Source organism: Triticum aestivum, chromosome 5D, assembly GCF_018294505.1.
Source record: "Triticum aestivum cultivar Chinese Spring chromosome 5D, IWGSC CS RefSeq v2.1, whole genome shotgun sequence".
Classification (NCBI taxonomy): domain Eukaryota; kingdom Viridiplantae; phylum Streptophyta; class Magnoliopsida; order Poales; family Poaceae; genus Triticum; species Triticum aestivum.
In genome coordinates, this window is record NC_057808.1 from 15,189,747 (window position 1) to 15,203,572 (window position 13,826).

The window sequence follows — 13,826 nt, forward strand, 5'->3', positions numbered from 1 at the left end:
TTCCGACTCCTTGGGGTTGGGTGACATTTCCGGCTACTTGCCTGCCATCGCCACAACTCGGTCAAGGAGCCGCTTCTCGGTCGCGATCACAAGGGACTCGGCCAGCCGGCTGCTATCTGCTACGCAAGTGGATGACTTCTTGTAATCCCCTGCTATGGTCAGAATTCCCTTGGAACTCGGCATCTTCATCTTGAGGTAAGCATAGTGGGGGACCGCCATGAACTTGGCCAGAGCAGGCCGGCCAAGTAGTGCTTGATAGGGGCTCTCAAGGTCGACCACCTCAAACCAGACTGGCTCTCGGCGGAAGTGATCTTTGTCTCCAAAGAGGACGTCTATCTGGATCTTGCCGATTGGTGAGCAGGAAAGGCCAGGAACTATGCCATGGAATACGGTCCGGCTGGGCTGAAGCTGCCTTTGTTTGATTCCTAACTTCTCCATGGTATCCTTGTACAGGATGTTGATGCTGCTGCCGCCATCTATCAGAACTCGGGAAAAGCGAGTAGCTCGCCTATCTGTGGCAAAAGTGGCATCCAGAACCAGGGCGTAGGAGCCGGGATTGGGCATTACTTCCGGGTGGTCGGCTCTGCTCCAGCCGATGGGCTTCTCGAAGGAATGCATGAACTCGTGGGTCTCTGATGCCACCGCATTCACTTCTTGCTGTCGTTGCCGTCTACTGTGCTTATCGTCGGCCACGCTGGTGAAAAAGACATAGGCTCCGTGCTCTTCAGGATACTCGTCTGGTATGCTCCGACAGGTCGACCCGCAGGTTGCTGGGGGGGAGGAGGAGGCGGCTGCCCAGCAGGCGAAGGAGGCAGAAGGCCGTCACCCTTGGCGATCCTGGTGAGCCAATGACACTTCCGAGTGGTGTGGTTGGACGGCTTCGCACCACTGTGGAACTTGCAGGGCGCGTCAAGGGTCTGCTCATACGAGAAAGCGGGCAGCCAATTGGGCTTGCCGCCCTTCTGGCGCTTGGATGGAGGCTGCCCTTCCGGCTGCTGGTCTTCGACTGTCGCCACCTGCCGGCTTGTGGAAGTCGGCTGCGCGGCCTTGCGTTTGTTGTCGTTGGGTGGCTGACGCCGAATGGTGTCACCAGCCAGGGCCCGAGGAGCTGGAGGAGCCACTTTGCCAGATGCATCAACTTGGATCTCTGCCTTCATGGAGGAGTCGGCCGTGGCGTATTTATCTGCTATGTTCAGCAGCTCGTCGAGGGTTGCCGGCTCGTCACAGAGAAACCTGTGCTTGAGAAGGATGCCCTCTCGGCACCCGGCGGTGAAGTACTCGATGGCCTGCACCTCATGCATGCCCTCGCAAGAGTTGTGGAGCTCGGCCCAGCGCGTGAGATAGTCACGAGTCGACTCGTTAGGGCCTTGGACGCACAAGGAGAGCTGCCGAGGCTTGGGCGGCCGCTTGTATGTGCTGGTGAAGTTGCAGATGAAGGCTTCGGTGAAGTCAACCTACCTATTGATGCTGCGGGGCTTCAGGCTGTTCAGCCATGTCCGGGCCGTGCCCTGGAGCATGAGCGGAACGTACTTCACGGCAACGCGCTTCTTGCCGTTTGCGATGCTGACGGCTGTGGAGTAGTCGACCAGCCAGTCCTTCGGCTTTACGGAGCCGGTGTATTTGGGCGTATCTCTCGGGAGCGTGAACCCTTTGGGGAAGGGCTCAACTCGAATGCGGGGTCCAAAACAAGGCGGACCCAGCTCATCTTCTTCTTCTAGCGCCAGGGATCGGTTGAGACGGTCGATCCGGTGGCGGGCATCGTTCTCTCCGACTCCTTCTCGGCGGCCAAGGCGGTCACCGATTGTCGGGTGTTCGACAGGCGGCGGGGAGACACGCCTTTCCCTGCGAGGGGGAGGAGGCGGATAGTCATCCCATCATTCTACTGCTCTTGGGCGGTCATCTTGGTCGGGCTCGATGGTGAGGCGAGTCCGGCTGCGGCTGGCAGCCGGCTCCTTGTCTCTTCTTCCGCGGACGCCACCAGTGGGCGTCCGGGATGTCGCGCCTTGATCTCGGCGGGGAGGCGGATCGTCATTCCGCCGGTTGGGAGCCTCAGTACGGCAGCCGGCCTCGTGCTGCTCAGCAGCCGCGTCGAGGAGTCGGTGGACGCGCTCCTCCATCTGGCGACGCTCTTCGCCCTCAAACTTGTCCAGCTCTTCTGCTGCCGCCTGGGCAGCTCGTATGTTTTCCGCGGGCGTGGCGTAGACGGGGCGATCTGCCCCGAATAGGCTGGCGATGGCCGCGCCGCGTTGCTGGACCATGCCGATGCGGCTAGGCCCACCAGGAGCCGGCGTGCCACCCACAGTGCGGTCCATCTCGCGCTGGTAGCCTCCGACAGGCGCCTCATGTTGGCCAGCTTCTTGGCGCTCTCGACTAGCTGGGCGCGGCGTGCTTCCAGCATCTCGGCGTCGGCGTCTTCTGGAATGGGCGCCGTCAGGTCTTGCAGTGCCGCATCGAGCGGGTCATGAGCACCTCCGCCGGAGTGCTCGCCGTGGCCGATGACAAGCACCTCCATGACGGCGCTTTCGCTGCTCTCCGCGCGAGGAAGAGGCTCGTCGTAGACCACCACGTTGGTGGGGAACGCGTCAAGCGACGCAGTGTCGGAATCGACAAGCATCGGGTCGGTGGAGCCAACAGATTCCAAGTCTACAACGGGCTCGCTGGCGACGTGGAGCTCATCAAGGAGGCTGACGAGGCGGCTCTCGGGGCCATCGGTGCCCGCATCGGACGCGAGCTCGTCGGAGAGGCGAACCTCGCCAACAAGATCGGCGAGGCAGCTTGCCGCGTAGGTGACCTCCGCGCCATGCAGCGCGTCAGCGCAGACTCCGTCCGGCGTGCCGAGCTGGCTGCGCTAGCCAGGGAGAAAAAGGTTCCCGTCCAGAACAGGTCTCCGGACGACGGTGCACCTCGTCCCACGGTGGGCGCCAAATGTCGGGGGTTGGGTGCGACATTTGCCAAAGGATGGTTTATCATGGTGGGAGCAAGTAGAACGTCGCCGGTGCCTGGAAGCGGGATAAGGCGTAGACACGAACGCCGGCGCACTTTACCCAGGTTCGGAGCTCTCCTAGGAGATAACACCCCTAGTCCTGCTCTGCCGGGTCTCCGCATGATCACTAAGGCACTAGTGAGTACAATGGTGCTCCTCGAGCTGTTTGCTAGAGGTGAAAGAAAGCAAGGCTAGCTCCCTCCTCTCTCTATGGGTCGGTCTAGTTCTAACAGGTTTGGAACCCTTTGCCGGCTGCTGGGGCCCGCCGACTGGTCTGGTACTGAGCCGACAGGCCGCCTCCGCCGCTCGCGGGTCTTGTGGGCTGCTGATAACTGTTGTCGTGATGCTAATGACGCCGACTCGGTCAGGGGAGCGTGGCTACAGCCCCGCCGCCTGGCGGACGATTACTGTAGCCACTCCGTGTCTCGTCTGGTTAATGGCGAGTGGGCCCCGAGAAAGGGGCGGGCCGACTGCTGGGGGCCGACCTCCGTCGGGTCCGACTGGTGGGGCTCTAGCCGTCTTCCGGGCTCTCGGCTATCGGTGGGGCCCGTCCTCCCTGGGCCGTGCCGACAAGCCCTCGTGGGAGCAGGGCTCCGCCTGCTTGTGGTGACGTCAGGGGTGGAGTGGCAACAGTGCCGCGCCGGGCGGAGATCTCAGCCTGTACGGTGCACTGTGGCCACGCCCATCCTTGGACCAGGGGGGTGGATGGGCTACACTGTAGCCACTCCCTGTCTTGTCTTTCTTGGCGAGGTCGCAGGTTTCGTGGGCGCCACGGGCCGAGTGCTAGGGGCCGGCTTCTCTGGAAACCGCCCACCAGTAGTCGGCTTGTCTTGATGCCGGCTTTTGAAACTCGGCCGTCTACGGGTGGCCGGCTATTGCTCCAGCCGGCCATCAGAAGGCGGCACCTCGTCTTGACGCCTTGAGGGGCGCAGCCAGCCCCGATGTCTTGAAAGGTTCTTGGTCTCGGGTTAGCTGACCCGTGGCTCATTACTCCGACATAAGACATGCCTAGGCCTTGTCGCTAGAATTATCGGGGATTCAATTGTCCCACTTGCAATGCAGTTTGTCGAGGATAACTTCAAAATGGCAGATTGGCGGAGTCGCAAGACAGCTATTTCTGTACTAGGTGTTATCCTTGAAGGGCCCTCTATTGAGAAACTCGCTCCCGTGGTCGGTTTGTTGATGGACGGGATGGAAGACCCACACATGGAGGCAAGAGGCACCGCTGCATGCACTCTTGGGCGGGCGTTTGAGCTTCTGCATTCTCCAGCTCTCGATAAGAGAATTTTCACAAATGAAGACTTCCCTCGCATCATGGCTGTGTTGTGAAAGAGTGGTAGAGATGTTCCACAAGTGTTCAAGGAGGTCTGTGGAGCTATATATTTTCTTGCCCGAGGTTATGATGAGTCAATGTCATCTGAGTTACACCATTCAAAAGAGAAAATCTCATCTGAGCTTTCACCTTTTCTTGGTGGTGTTATCGATGCTCTCCTTTCTGCTTCAGAACTTGATAAGAAAAGGGCAGTACTAGGCACCGGTCGACCGGCCGAAATTTGGGCCGGTCGACGCGCAGCCGCCCGATGCACGCGCCCTGGACCATAGAATTGCCTCGCGCAAGTTTCTCCTCTTCTCGCGAGCGACGGCAGTTGCGAACATCCCCTGCTTGCTCGTCGTTCCCCCGCGGCCTCTGGCTCCATGGCGCCGCTCGTCGGCTCGCAGTCACCGCTTGCCGGCGCACCTCGCTGACTCGATGGTCTCATCGCTCGTGCCCCGCGTGTGTCTACCCCATGTAGCAAAACACGCTGTCGGTTCCAGCAAAAAAGCCTGCAGGTTGAAACATCCTCACTAGTTCGTTGCTCCTACTGTAGTCGTCGTCGTGGCCGGTACCAGCAAAATTGGGTGCTGATTCCAGCAAAATTGTGCGCCGGTTCCAGCTTTTGCCAATTTCGTTCCTCCCCTGGCACATCTCGCACGAGGGAAGAAAAGCGGCCGCCCGGGCCGTGTTTACGGAGGAAGCCAGTTCCAGCAGAATAATTTGCTGTTCCCAGCAAAATACTTCGCTGGTTCCAGCAAAAGGATGACTCTATACCAATATAAAAAGACCCAAATGGGCAGATCCAAACCATCTCGATCGTCAAATCATGTTATCTAGCGCTTCAAATCGCTCCAATGTTGAGCACCAAACACGTTTAACGCTCTAATTACCCATCACTGCCATTGGTTATAAACATGTTTTGACTCAACGCTATCCCTTGAAATCTGCCATGTAATTAATATTCTACCATTCAACGAAAGTAATTGATATCTTACCAAATACCAACGTGCGACAGATATATCTTACCTAATATAACGTGCAATTAATATCCTACCATTTTTTGCGGGTGAATTAATATCCTACCTAATATAAACGTGCATTGCACGTACATTATTACTAGTCCAACAAAAAATCAAAAAGAAAGGGTGATAGCAAAAATCAAATACGGTAGCTGCAAAAACAAAGGGCGGTGGTAGCAGATATTTGAAACTCGTTTCAGCAAAAATCAAAGACAGGCACTAGCAAAAATCAGAAGGATGGTAGTAGCAAAATCATAGATGGCAGCAGCAAAAATTGGAGTTGGTTCCAGCAAAAAACAGCCCCCATCCTTGCAAACAAATCCACTATTCCAGCAAAACAAAAACCTAGTTGTAGCAAAAATTGCCGCCGATGGCACCTCTCGCCGAATCCGGTTGAAGCACTGCTCTTCGCCGGTGGTAGCACTCCGCCTCGCCGGTTCCAGCATGCCCCCGCACCTCGGCGCACCGGTCCTAGCTCCAGGCACAACGCGGATGTAGCACTCCGGCACCTCGAGTCGCCGTTGTCGTCCCGCATCACAACTCACGCTCGTCTCTCCCTTGGCTCCGGCCAGCTGCCATCGGGGGCCACCGCAGCCGCAGCACCAGATTCGCCAGCAAAAACCGCAGGCCAAGAAACACAGCACCTCCCTCCCCCTGGACTCCATGCAGCAGCGCCTGCCTCCTCTCGATTTACATCGGCGATTGGTGTCCGTTGTGCGCAGCGATGGCTGTGATTTGTGAGAAGAGAGGGGAAGTTGCGGCTTCCTGGTCAAATCGATAAGAAAAAGGGGAACTGCAACACGTGATGAGGTATGTGGCGAGAATTGAGCACCCATGGGTCCAGTACATGTGCGCGAGCGACCGGCGAACGTTTTCCATAAGAAAAGCCCTTTCGGGCTTCCAGCATCTGCATCTGCTTATGAAGCATTGATTGAGGTTGTGAGAGTAAGCAACATATGGGATTTGGAAGCTGTACTAGCTATTATAGTTTTAATGCATTCTATCATGAGAAGATTAAACACCGCGCTTGATGCCAAGGCAATTTCATCAGATGACAAGACTAACAAGCACAATCTTCAGGCGTTGCTGTTGGACGTACTGCACGCCATAATCGAGAAACTCGGCAATTCACTCCACCCGGACAAGGTTAGGGAGTCTGCTCCATTTATGTTGCTTCAGTTTTGCCGTGTCCTGACCTGCGACTGCTCTACCGCACGTGATAAAGCAGCGCTCGCCATTGGTGCTCTCGCTCGTGCCGTCGGTCCAAAGTTTCTGGATCACATGCCAAATTTTTTGCAGTATTACAGTGTGAAGCTATTCTCCCAATCTATTTAGAGGTGATTGGCACTATCTTTCATGCCTTGGGAGATGAAATCCTGCCATGCTGTGATTATATGATGGGTGTTCTTTACAAAGGTCTCTCAAAACCCGAGCTTAAACCTCAGATTTTGGCATGCTTTGGAGAGATTGCTCTTGCTATCGGCAAGATTTTTGAGGACAGGTACCTGCAGGCAGTTAGGAAAAAGCTGAAAGAAGCTGCTAACCCAATATATTGTGCCAATGTTTTTGACGACGATAAGGTCGATTACGGTATCCAGCTTAGACAGGGAATATGCAAGGCCTACTCTGGCATACTGCGGGGTATAAAGGACCCAAAATCTGGGTTGAAGGTAGCAGCGGATCTAGTTGAGTTCATTGAAGCGGTCTCCAAGGACCAGAAGAGGTGCGCACGATGCTCAATGCATTCTTTTTGGTTGACAGTTCCATACGATTAACATGTCATCATTTGAATTAGTTGCCTTGCTCTTGTTTCTAGTATATACGTGTGACTGTTCCGCACAATTATTTGCACCTGCCATCATTCACTACCAGAACAACTGCTTGCGCCGACAGCCTCATCTATGCCGACGGCCCCCGTCGGCATAGATGGACCTATGCCGACGGCCAAGGACAGGCCGTAGGTGTAGAAAAGCCGTCGGCATACATCCATCTATGCCGACGGGGCCGTCGCCATAGACGGGGCCGTCGGTATAGACGTGGCCGTCGGGACCGCTCGTGATATGCCTAGGGGGACCGTCGGCATAGGCGCGGCCATCGGCATAGCCTGGGCCCACCTACCCGGTCAGCGCTGACCGTTTGACGGCGTTGAAACTACGCCGACGGGAGGTAACGCCGGCCGTCGGCATATCTATGGCAGAGGTATGCCTACGGCATAGCCGTCGGCATAGACCTGGCCCATGCCCCTCTGCCACGTCATCGATCCGTGTGCGCAGCTATGCCGACGGCATATATTTATTTAGTTTGATTTTTAATTTTGCTTTATACTATCTATGGCAAAGGTATGCCTACGGCATAGCAGTGGGCATAGGCCGCTCTGCCACGTCATCGATCCGTGGGACTGCATCTCCGTGTGTGCACAGATATGCCGACGGCCTTGCCGTCGGCATACATTTATTTTACTTAATTTTTTATTTTTACTTTATTTTTTTATTTTTACTTTATTTTAATTTTTGTTTTTCCATAAGATAATTATGCCTTATCTAAAAAAAGTACCCTGATGGTATATCGATTGCCCCCGTTACGAACGTCGCTATCGCCGTGTCATGGAGGGGGGAAACTGTCGACACGGAGGGAATTCTGGTTGGTGGGGGGATTCGGGGTGTAGCTATGTCACCGAAACATCGCACGGGTCCCGATGCATATGTGAAAGTGTTCAGGCATGCGTAGACGCCCGTCTTGGGGCTCCGCGGTGTGCCCCCCTGCACGCAAGGCAGTGCCGCCGTCACTTGGAGGGGGCCAAACCCCAGAGACGCGTGCCGCCTTTTCGGACATGCCACCACACCACCCCGCATGTATGGGGGCCCGGTGCGACGCTCGGGTGGCATTGCTACCCCCCCAGCCCCCCCGTCCCGCCTAACCCTGTAGCGTTTGACCACGGGATCTAGCCCTTTGACTTTGCACGGACGGGCTTTGAGCAGTGGACCTATCCACCCGGTTGTGTTAGGTCAGCCCATAGGAACACTTTGGAGCAACATCCGGGCCAGACCCACAGCAAGATCCCCTCCGTGTAGACCCGACGCGTCCGTTTCCCCCCTCCAGGTGCCGGCGGCGGCGCCGTCCGTGAGGGGGGGCACACCCCGGAGACGCGTGCCGGGCGTTTGCACCCGCCACAACACTTCCAGACTTGTGAGAGGCCGCCTACGCAAGATTTGGCGGCATGCTAGCCCCCGGAGGCCGCCGGCCACAGTCGTAGACACGCGAAGAGCAATCCGCGTAGAGGGAATTGTTCAGATACTACTCCATCACGAACAATTAAGAAAAATTACCATCAGTCCTACAACACATGTGCCCGCGTCGTGTAAAAAACTCATGATTTTAGCGCGCTCCGAGTATTTAATAATATTCATGCCGCATCGTGACCGCAGAACGTCTACAACCGTGTCATCACCGTTCGTGAGGGGGGGGGCACACCCCGGAGACGCGTGCCGCCTCTTCGGACATGCCACCACACCACCCCGCATGTATGGGGCCCGGTGCGACGCTCGGGTGGCATTGCTACCCCCCCAGGGCCCCCGTCCCGCCTAACCCTGTAGCGTTTGACCACGGGATCTAGCCCTTTGACTTTGCACGGACGGGCTTTGAGCAGTGGACCTATCCACCCGGTTGTGTTAGGTCAGCCCATAGGAACACTTTGGAGCAACATCCGGGCCAGACCCACAGCAAGATCCCCTCCGTGTAGACCCGACGCGTCCGTTTCCCCCTCCAGGTGCCGGCGGCGGCGCCGTCCGTGAGGGGGGCACACCCCGGAGACGCGTGCCGGGCGTTTGCACCCGCCACAACACTTCCAGACTTGTGAGAGGCCGCCTACGCAAGATTTGGCGGCATGCTAGCCCCCGGAGGCCGCCGGCCACAGTCGTAGACACGCGAAGAGCAATCCGCATAGAGGGAATTGTTCAGATACTACTCCATCACGAACAATTATGAAAAATTACCATCAGTCCTACAGCACATGTGCCCGCGTCGTGTAAAAAACTCATGATTTTATCGCGCTCCGAGTATTTAATAATATTCACGCCGCATCGTTACCGCAGAACGTCTACTACCGTGTCATCGCCGTTCGTGAGGGGGGCACCCCCCGGAGACGCGTGCCGCCTCTTCGGACATGCCACCACACCACCCCGCATGTATGAGGGCCCGGTGCGACGCTCGGGTGGCATTGCTACCCCCCCAGGCCCCCCGTCCCGCCAAACCCTGTAGCGCTTGACCACGGAATCTAGCACTTTGACTTTGCACGGACGGGCTTTGAGCAGTGGACCTATCCACACAGTTGTGTTAGGTCAGCCCATAGGAACACTTTGGAGCAACATCCGGGCCAGACCCACAGCAAGATCCCCTCCGTGTAGACCCGACGTGTCCGTTTCCCCCCTCTAGGTGCCGGCGGCGGCGCCGTCCGTGAGGGGGGGCACACCCCGGAGACGCGTGCCGGGCGTTTGCACCCGCCACAACACTTCCAGACTTGTGAGAGGCCGCCTACGCAAGATTTGGCGGCATGCTAGCCCCCGGAGGCCGCTGGCCACAGTCGTAGACACGTGAATAGCAATCCGCATAGAGGGAATTGTTCAGATACTACTCCATCACGAACAATTATGAAAAATTACAATCAGTCCTACAGCACATGTGCCCGCGTCGTGTAAAAAACTCATGATTTTATCGCGCTCCGAGTATTTAATAATATTCACGCCGCATCGTTACCGCAGAACGTCTACTACCGTGTCATCGCCGTTCGTGAGGGGGGGCACACCCCGGAGACGCGTGCCGCCTCTTCGGACATGCCACCACACCACCCCGCATGTATGGGGGCCCGGTGCGACGCTCGGGTGGCATTGCTACCCCCCAGGCCCCCGTCCCGCCTAACCCTGTAGCGTTTGACCACGGGATCTAGCCCTTTGACTTTGCACGGACGGGCTTTGAGCAGTGGACCTATCCACCCGGTTGTGGTAGGTCAGCCCATAGGAACACTTTGGAGCAACATCCGGGCCAGACCCACAGCAAGATCCCCTCCGTGTAGACCCGACGCGTCCGTTTCCCCCTCCAGGTGCCGGCGGCGGCGCCGTCCGTGAGGGGGGGCACACCCCGGAGACGCGTGCCGGGCGTTTGCACCCGCCACAACACTTCCAGACTTGTGAGAGGCCGCCTACGCAAGATTTGGCGGCATGCTAGCCCCCGGAGGCCGCCGGCCACAGTCGTAGACACGCGAAGAGCAATCCGCATAGAGGGAATTGTTCAGATACTACTCCATCACGAACAATTATGAAAAATTACCATCAGTCCTACAGCACATGTGCCCGCGTCGTGTAAAAAACTCATGATTTTATCGCGCTCCGAGTATTTAATAATATTCACGCCGCATCGTTACCGCAGAACGTCTACTACCGTGTCATCGCCGTTCGTGAGGGGGGGCACACCCCGGAGACGCGTGCCGCCTCTTCGGACATGCCACCACACCACCCCGCATGTATGAGGGCCCGGTGCGACGCTCGGGTGGCATTGCTACCCCCCAGGGCCCCCGTCCCGCCTAACCCTGTAGCGTTTGACCACGGGATCTAGCCCTTTGACTTTGCACGGACGGGCTTTGAGCAGTGGACCTATCCACCCGGTTGTGTTAGGTCAGCCCATAGGAACACTTTGGAGCAACATCCGGGCCAGACCCACAGCAAGATCCCCTCCGTGTAGACCCGACGCGTCCGTTTCCCCCCTCCAGGTGCCGGCGGCGGCGCCGTCCGTGAGGGGGGGCACACCCCGGAGACGCGTGCCGGGCGTTTGCACCCGCCACAACACTTCCAGACTTGTGAGAGGCCGCCTACGCAAGATTTGGCGGCATGCTAGCCCCCGGAGGCCGCCGGCCACAGTCGTAGACACGCGAAGAGCAATCCGCATAGAGGGAATTGTTCAGATACTACTCCATCACGAACAATTATGAAAAATTACCATCAGTCCTACAGCACATGTGCCCGCGTCGTGTAAAAAACTCATGATTTTATCGCGCTCCGAGTATTTAATAATATTCACGCCGCATCGTTACCGCAGAACGTCTACTACCGTGTCATCGCCGTTCGTGAGGGGGGCACACCCCGGAGACGCGTGCCGCCTCTTCGGACATGCCACCACACCACCCTGCATGTATGGGGGCCCGGTGCGACGCTCGGGTGGCATTGCTACCCCCCAGGGCCCCCGTCCCGCCTAACCCTGTAGCGTTTGACCACGGAATCTAGCCCTTTGACTTTGCACGGACGGGCTTTGAGCAGTGGACCTATCCACCCGGTTGTGTTAGGTCAGCCCATAGGAACACTTTGGAGCAACATCCGGGCCAGACCCACAGCAAGATCCCCTCCGTGTAGACCCGACGCGTCCGTTTCCCCCCTCCAGGTGCCGGCGGCGGCGCCGTCCGTGAGGGGGGGCACACCCCGGAGACGCGTGCCGGGCGTTTGCACCCGCCACAACACTTCCAGACTTGTGAGAGGCCGCCTTCGCAAGATTTGGCGGCATGCTAGCCCCCGGAGGCCGCCGGCCACAGTCGTAGACACGCGAAGAGCAATCCGCGTAGAGGGAATTGTTCAGATACTACTCCATCACGAACAATTATGAAAAATTACCATCAGTCCTACAGCACATGTGCCCGCGTCGTGTAAAAAACTCATGATTTTATCGCGCTCCGAGTATTTAATAATATTCACGCCGCATCGTTACCGCAGAACGTCTACTACCGTGTCATCGCCGTTCGTGAGGGGGGGGGGGGTCACCCCCGGAGACGCGTGCCGCCTCTTCGGACATGCCACCACACCACCCCGCATGTATGAGGGCCCGGTGCGACGCTCGGGTGGCATTGCTACCCCCCAGGCCCCCGTCCCGCCAAACCCTGTAGCGTTTGACCACGGAATCTAGCCCTTTGACTTTGCACGGACGGGCTTTGAGGAGTGGACCTATCCACCCGGTTGTGTTAGGTAAGCCCATAGGAACACTTTGGAGCAACATCCGGGCCAGACCCACAGCAAGATCCCCTCCGTGTAGACCCGACGCGTCCGTTTCCCCCCTCCAGGTGCCGGCGGCGGCGCCGTCCGTGAGGGGGGCACACCCCGGAGACGCGTGCCGGGCGTTTGCACCCGCCACAACACTTCCAGACTTGTGAGAGGCCGCCTACGCAAGATTTGGCGGCATGCTAGCCCCCGGAGGCCGCCGGCCACAGTCGTAGACACGCGAAGAGCAATCCGCGTAGAGGGAATTGTTCAGATACTACTCCATCACGAACAATTATGAAAAATTACCATCAGTCCTACAGCACATGTGCCCGCGTCGTGTAAAAAACTCATGATTTTATCGCGCTCCGAGTATTTAATAATATTCACGCCGCATCGTTACCGCAGAACGTCTACTACCGTGTCATCGCCGTTCGTGAGGGGGGGCACACCCCGGAGACGCGTGCCGCCTCTTCGGACATGCCACCACACCACCCCGCATGTATGGGGGCCCGGTGCGACGCTCGGGTGGCATTGCTACCCCCCAGGGCCCCCGTCCCGCCTAACCCTGTAGCGTTTGACCACGGGATCTAGCCCTTTGACTTTGCACGGACGGGCTTTGAGCAGTGGACCTATCCACCCGGTTGTGTTAGGTCAGCCCATAGGAACACTTTGGAGCAACATCCGGGCCAGACCCACAGCAAGATCCCCTCCGTGTAGACCCGACGCGTCCGTTTCCCCCCTCCAGGTGCCGGCGGCGGCGCCGTCCGTGAGGGGGGGCACACCCCGGAGACGCGTGCCGGGCGTTTGCACCCGCCACAACACTTCCAGACTTGTGAGAGGCCGCCTACGCAAGATTTGGCGGCATGCTAGCCCCCGGAGGCCGCCGGCCACAGTCGTAGACACGCGAAGAGCAATCCGCATAGAGGGAATTGTTCAGATACTACTCCATCACGAACAATTATGAAAAATTACCATCAGTCCTACAGCACATGTGCCCGCGTCGTGTAAAAAACTCATGATTTTATCGCGCTCCGAGTATTTAATAATATTCACGCCGCATCGTTACCGCAGAACGTCTACTACCGTGTCATCGCCGTTCGTGAGGGGGGGCACCCCCCGGAGACGCGTGCCGCCTCTTCGGACATGCCACCACACCACCCCGCATGTATGGGGGCCCGGTGCGACGCTCGGGTGGCATTGCTACCCCCCAGGGCCCCCGTCCCGCCTAACCCTGTAGCGTTTGACCACGGGATCTAGCCCTTTGACTTTGCACGGACGGGCTTTGAGCAGTGGACCTATCCACCCGGTTGTGTTAGGTCAGCCCATAGGAACACTTTGGAGCAACATCCGGGCCAGACCCACAGCAAGATCCCCTCCGTGTAGACCCGACGCGTCCGTTTCCCCCCTCCAGGTGCCGGCGGCGGCGCCGTCCGTGAGGGGGGCACACCCCGGAGACGCGTGCCGGGCGTTTGCACCCGCCACAACACTTCCAG

The 13,826-nt window shown here is 57.9% G+C and overlaps 1 pseudogene; it reads left to right on the forward strand.

Annotated features, from left to right (window-relative positions):
- Nucleotides 1-13,826, forward strand: part of LOC123120137 (importin subunit beta-1-like) — a 114,201-nt pseudogene that overhangs the window by 20,220 nt on the left and 80,155 nt on the right.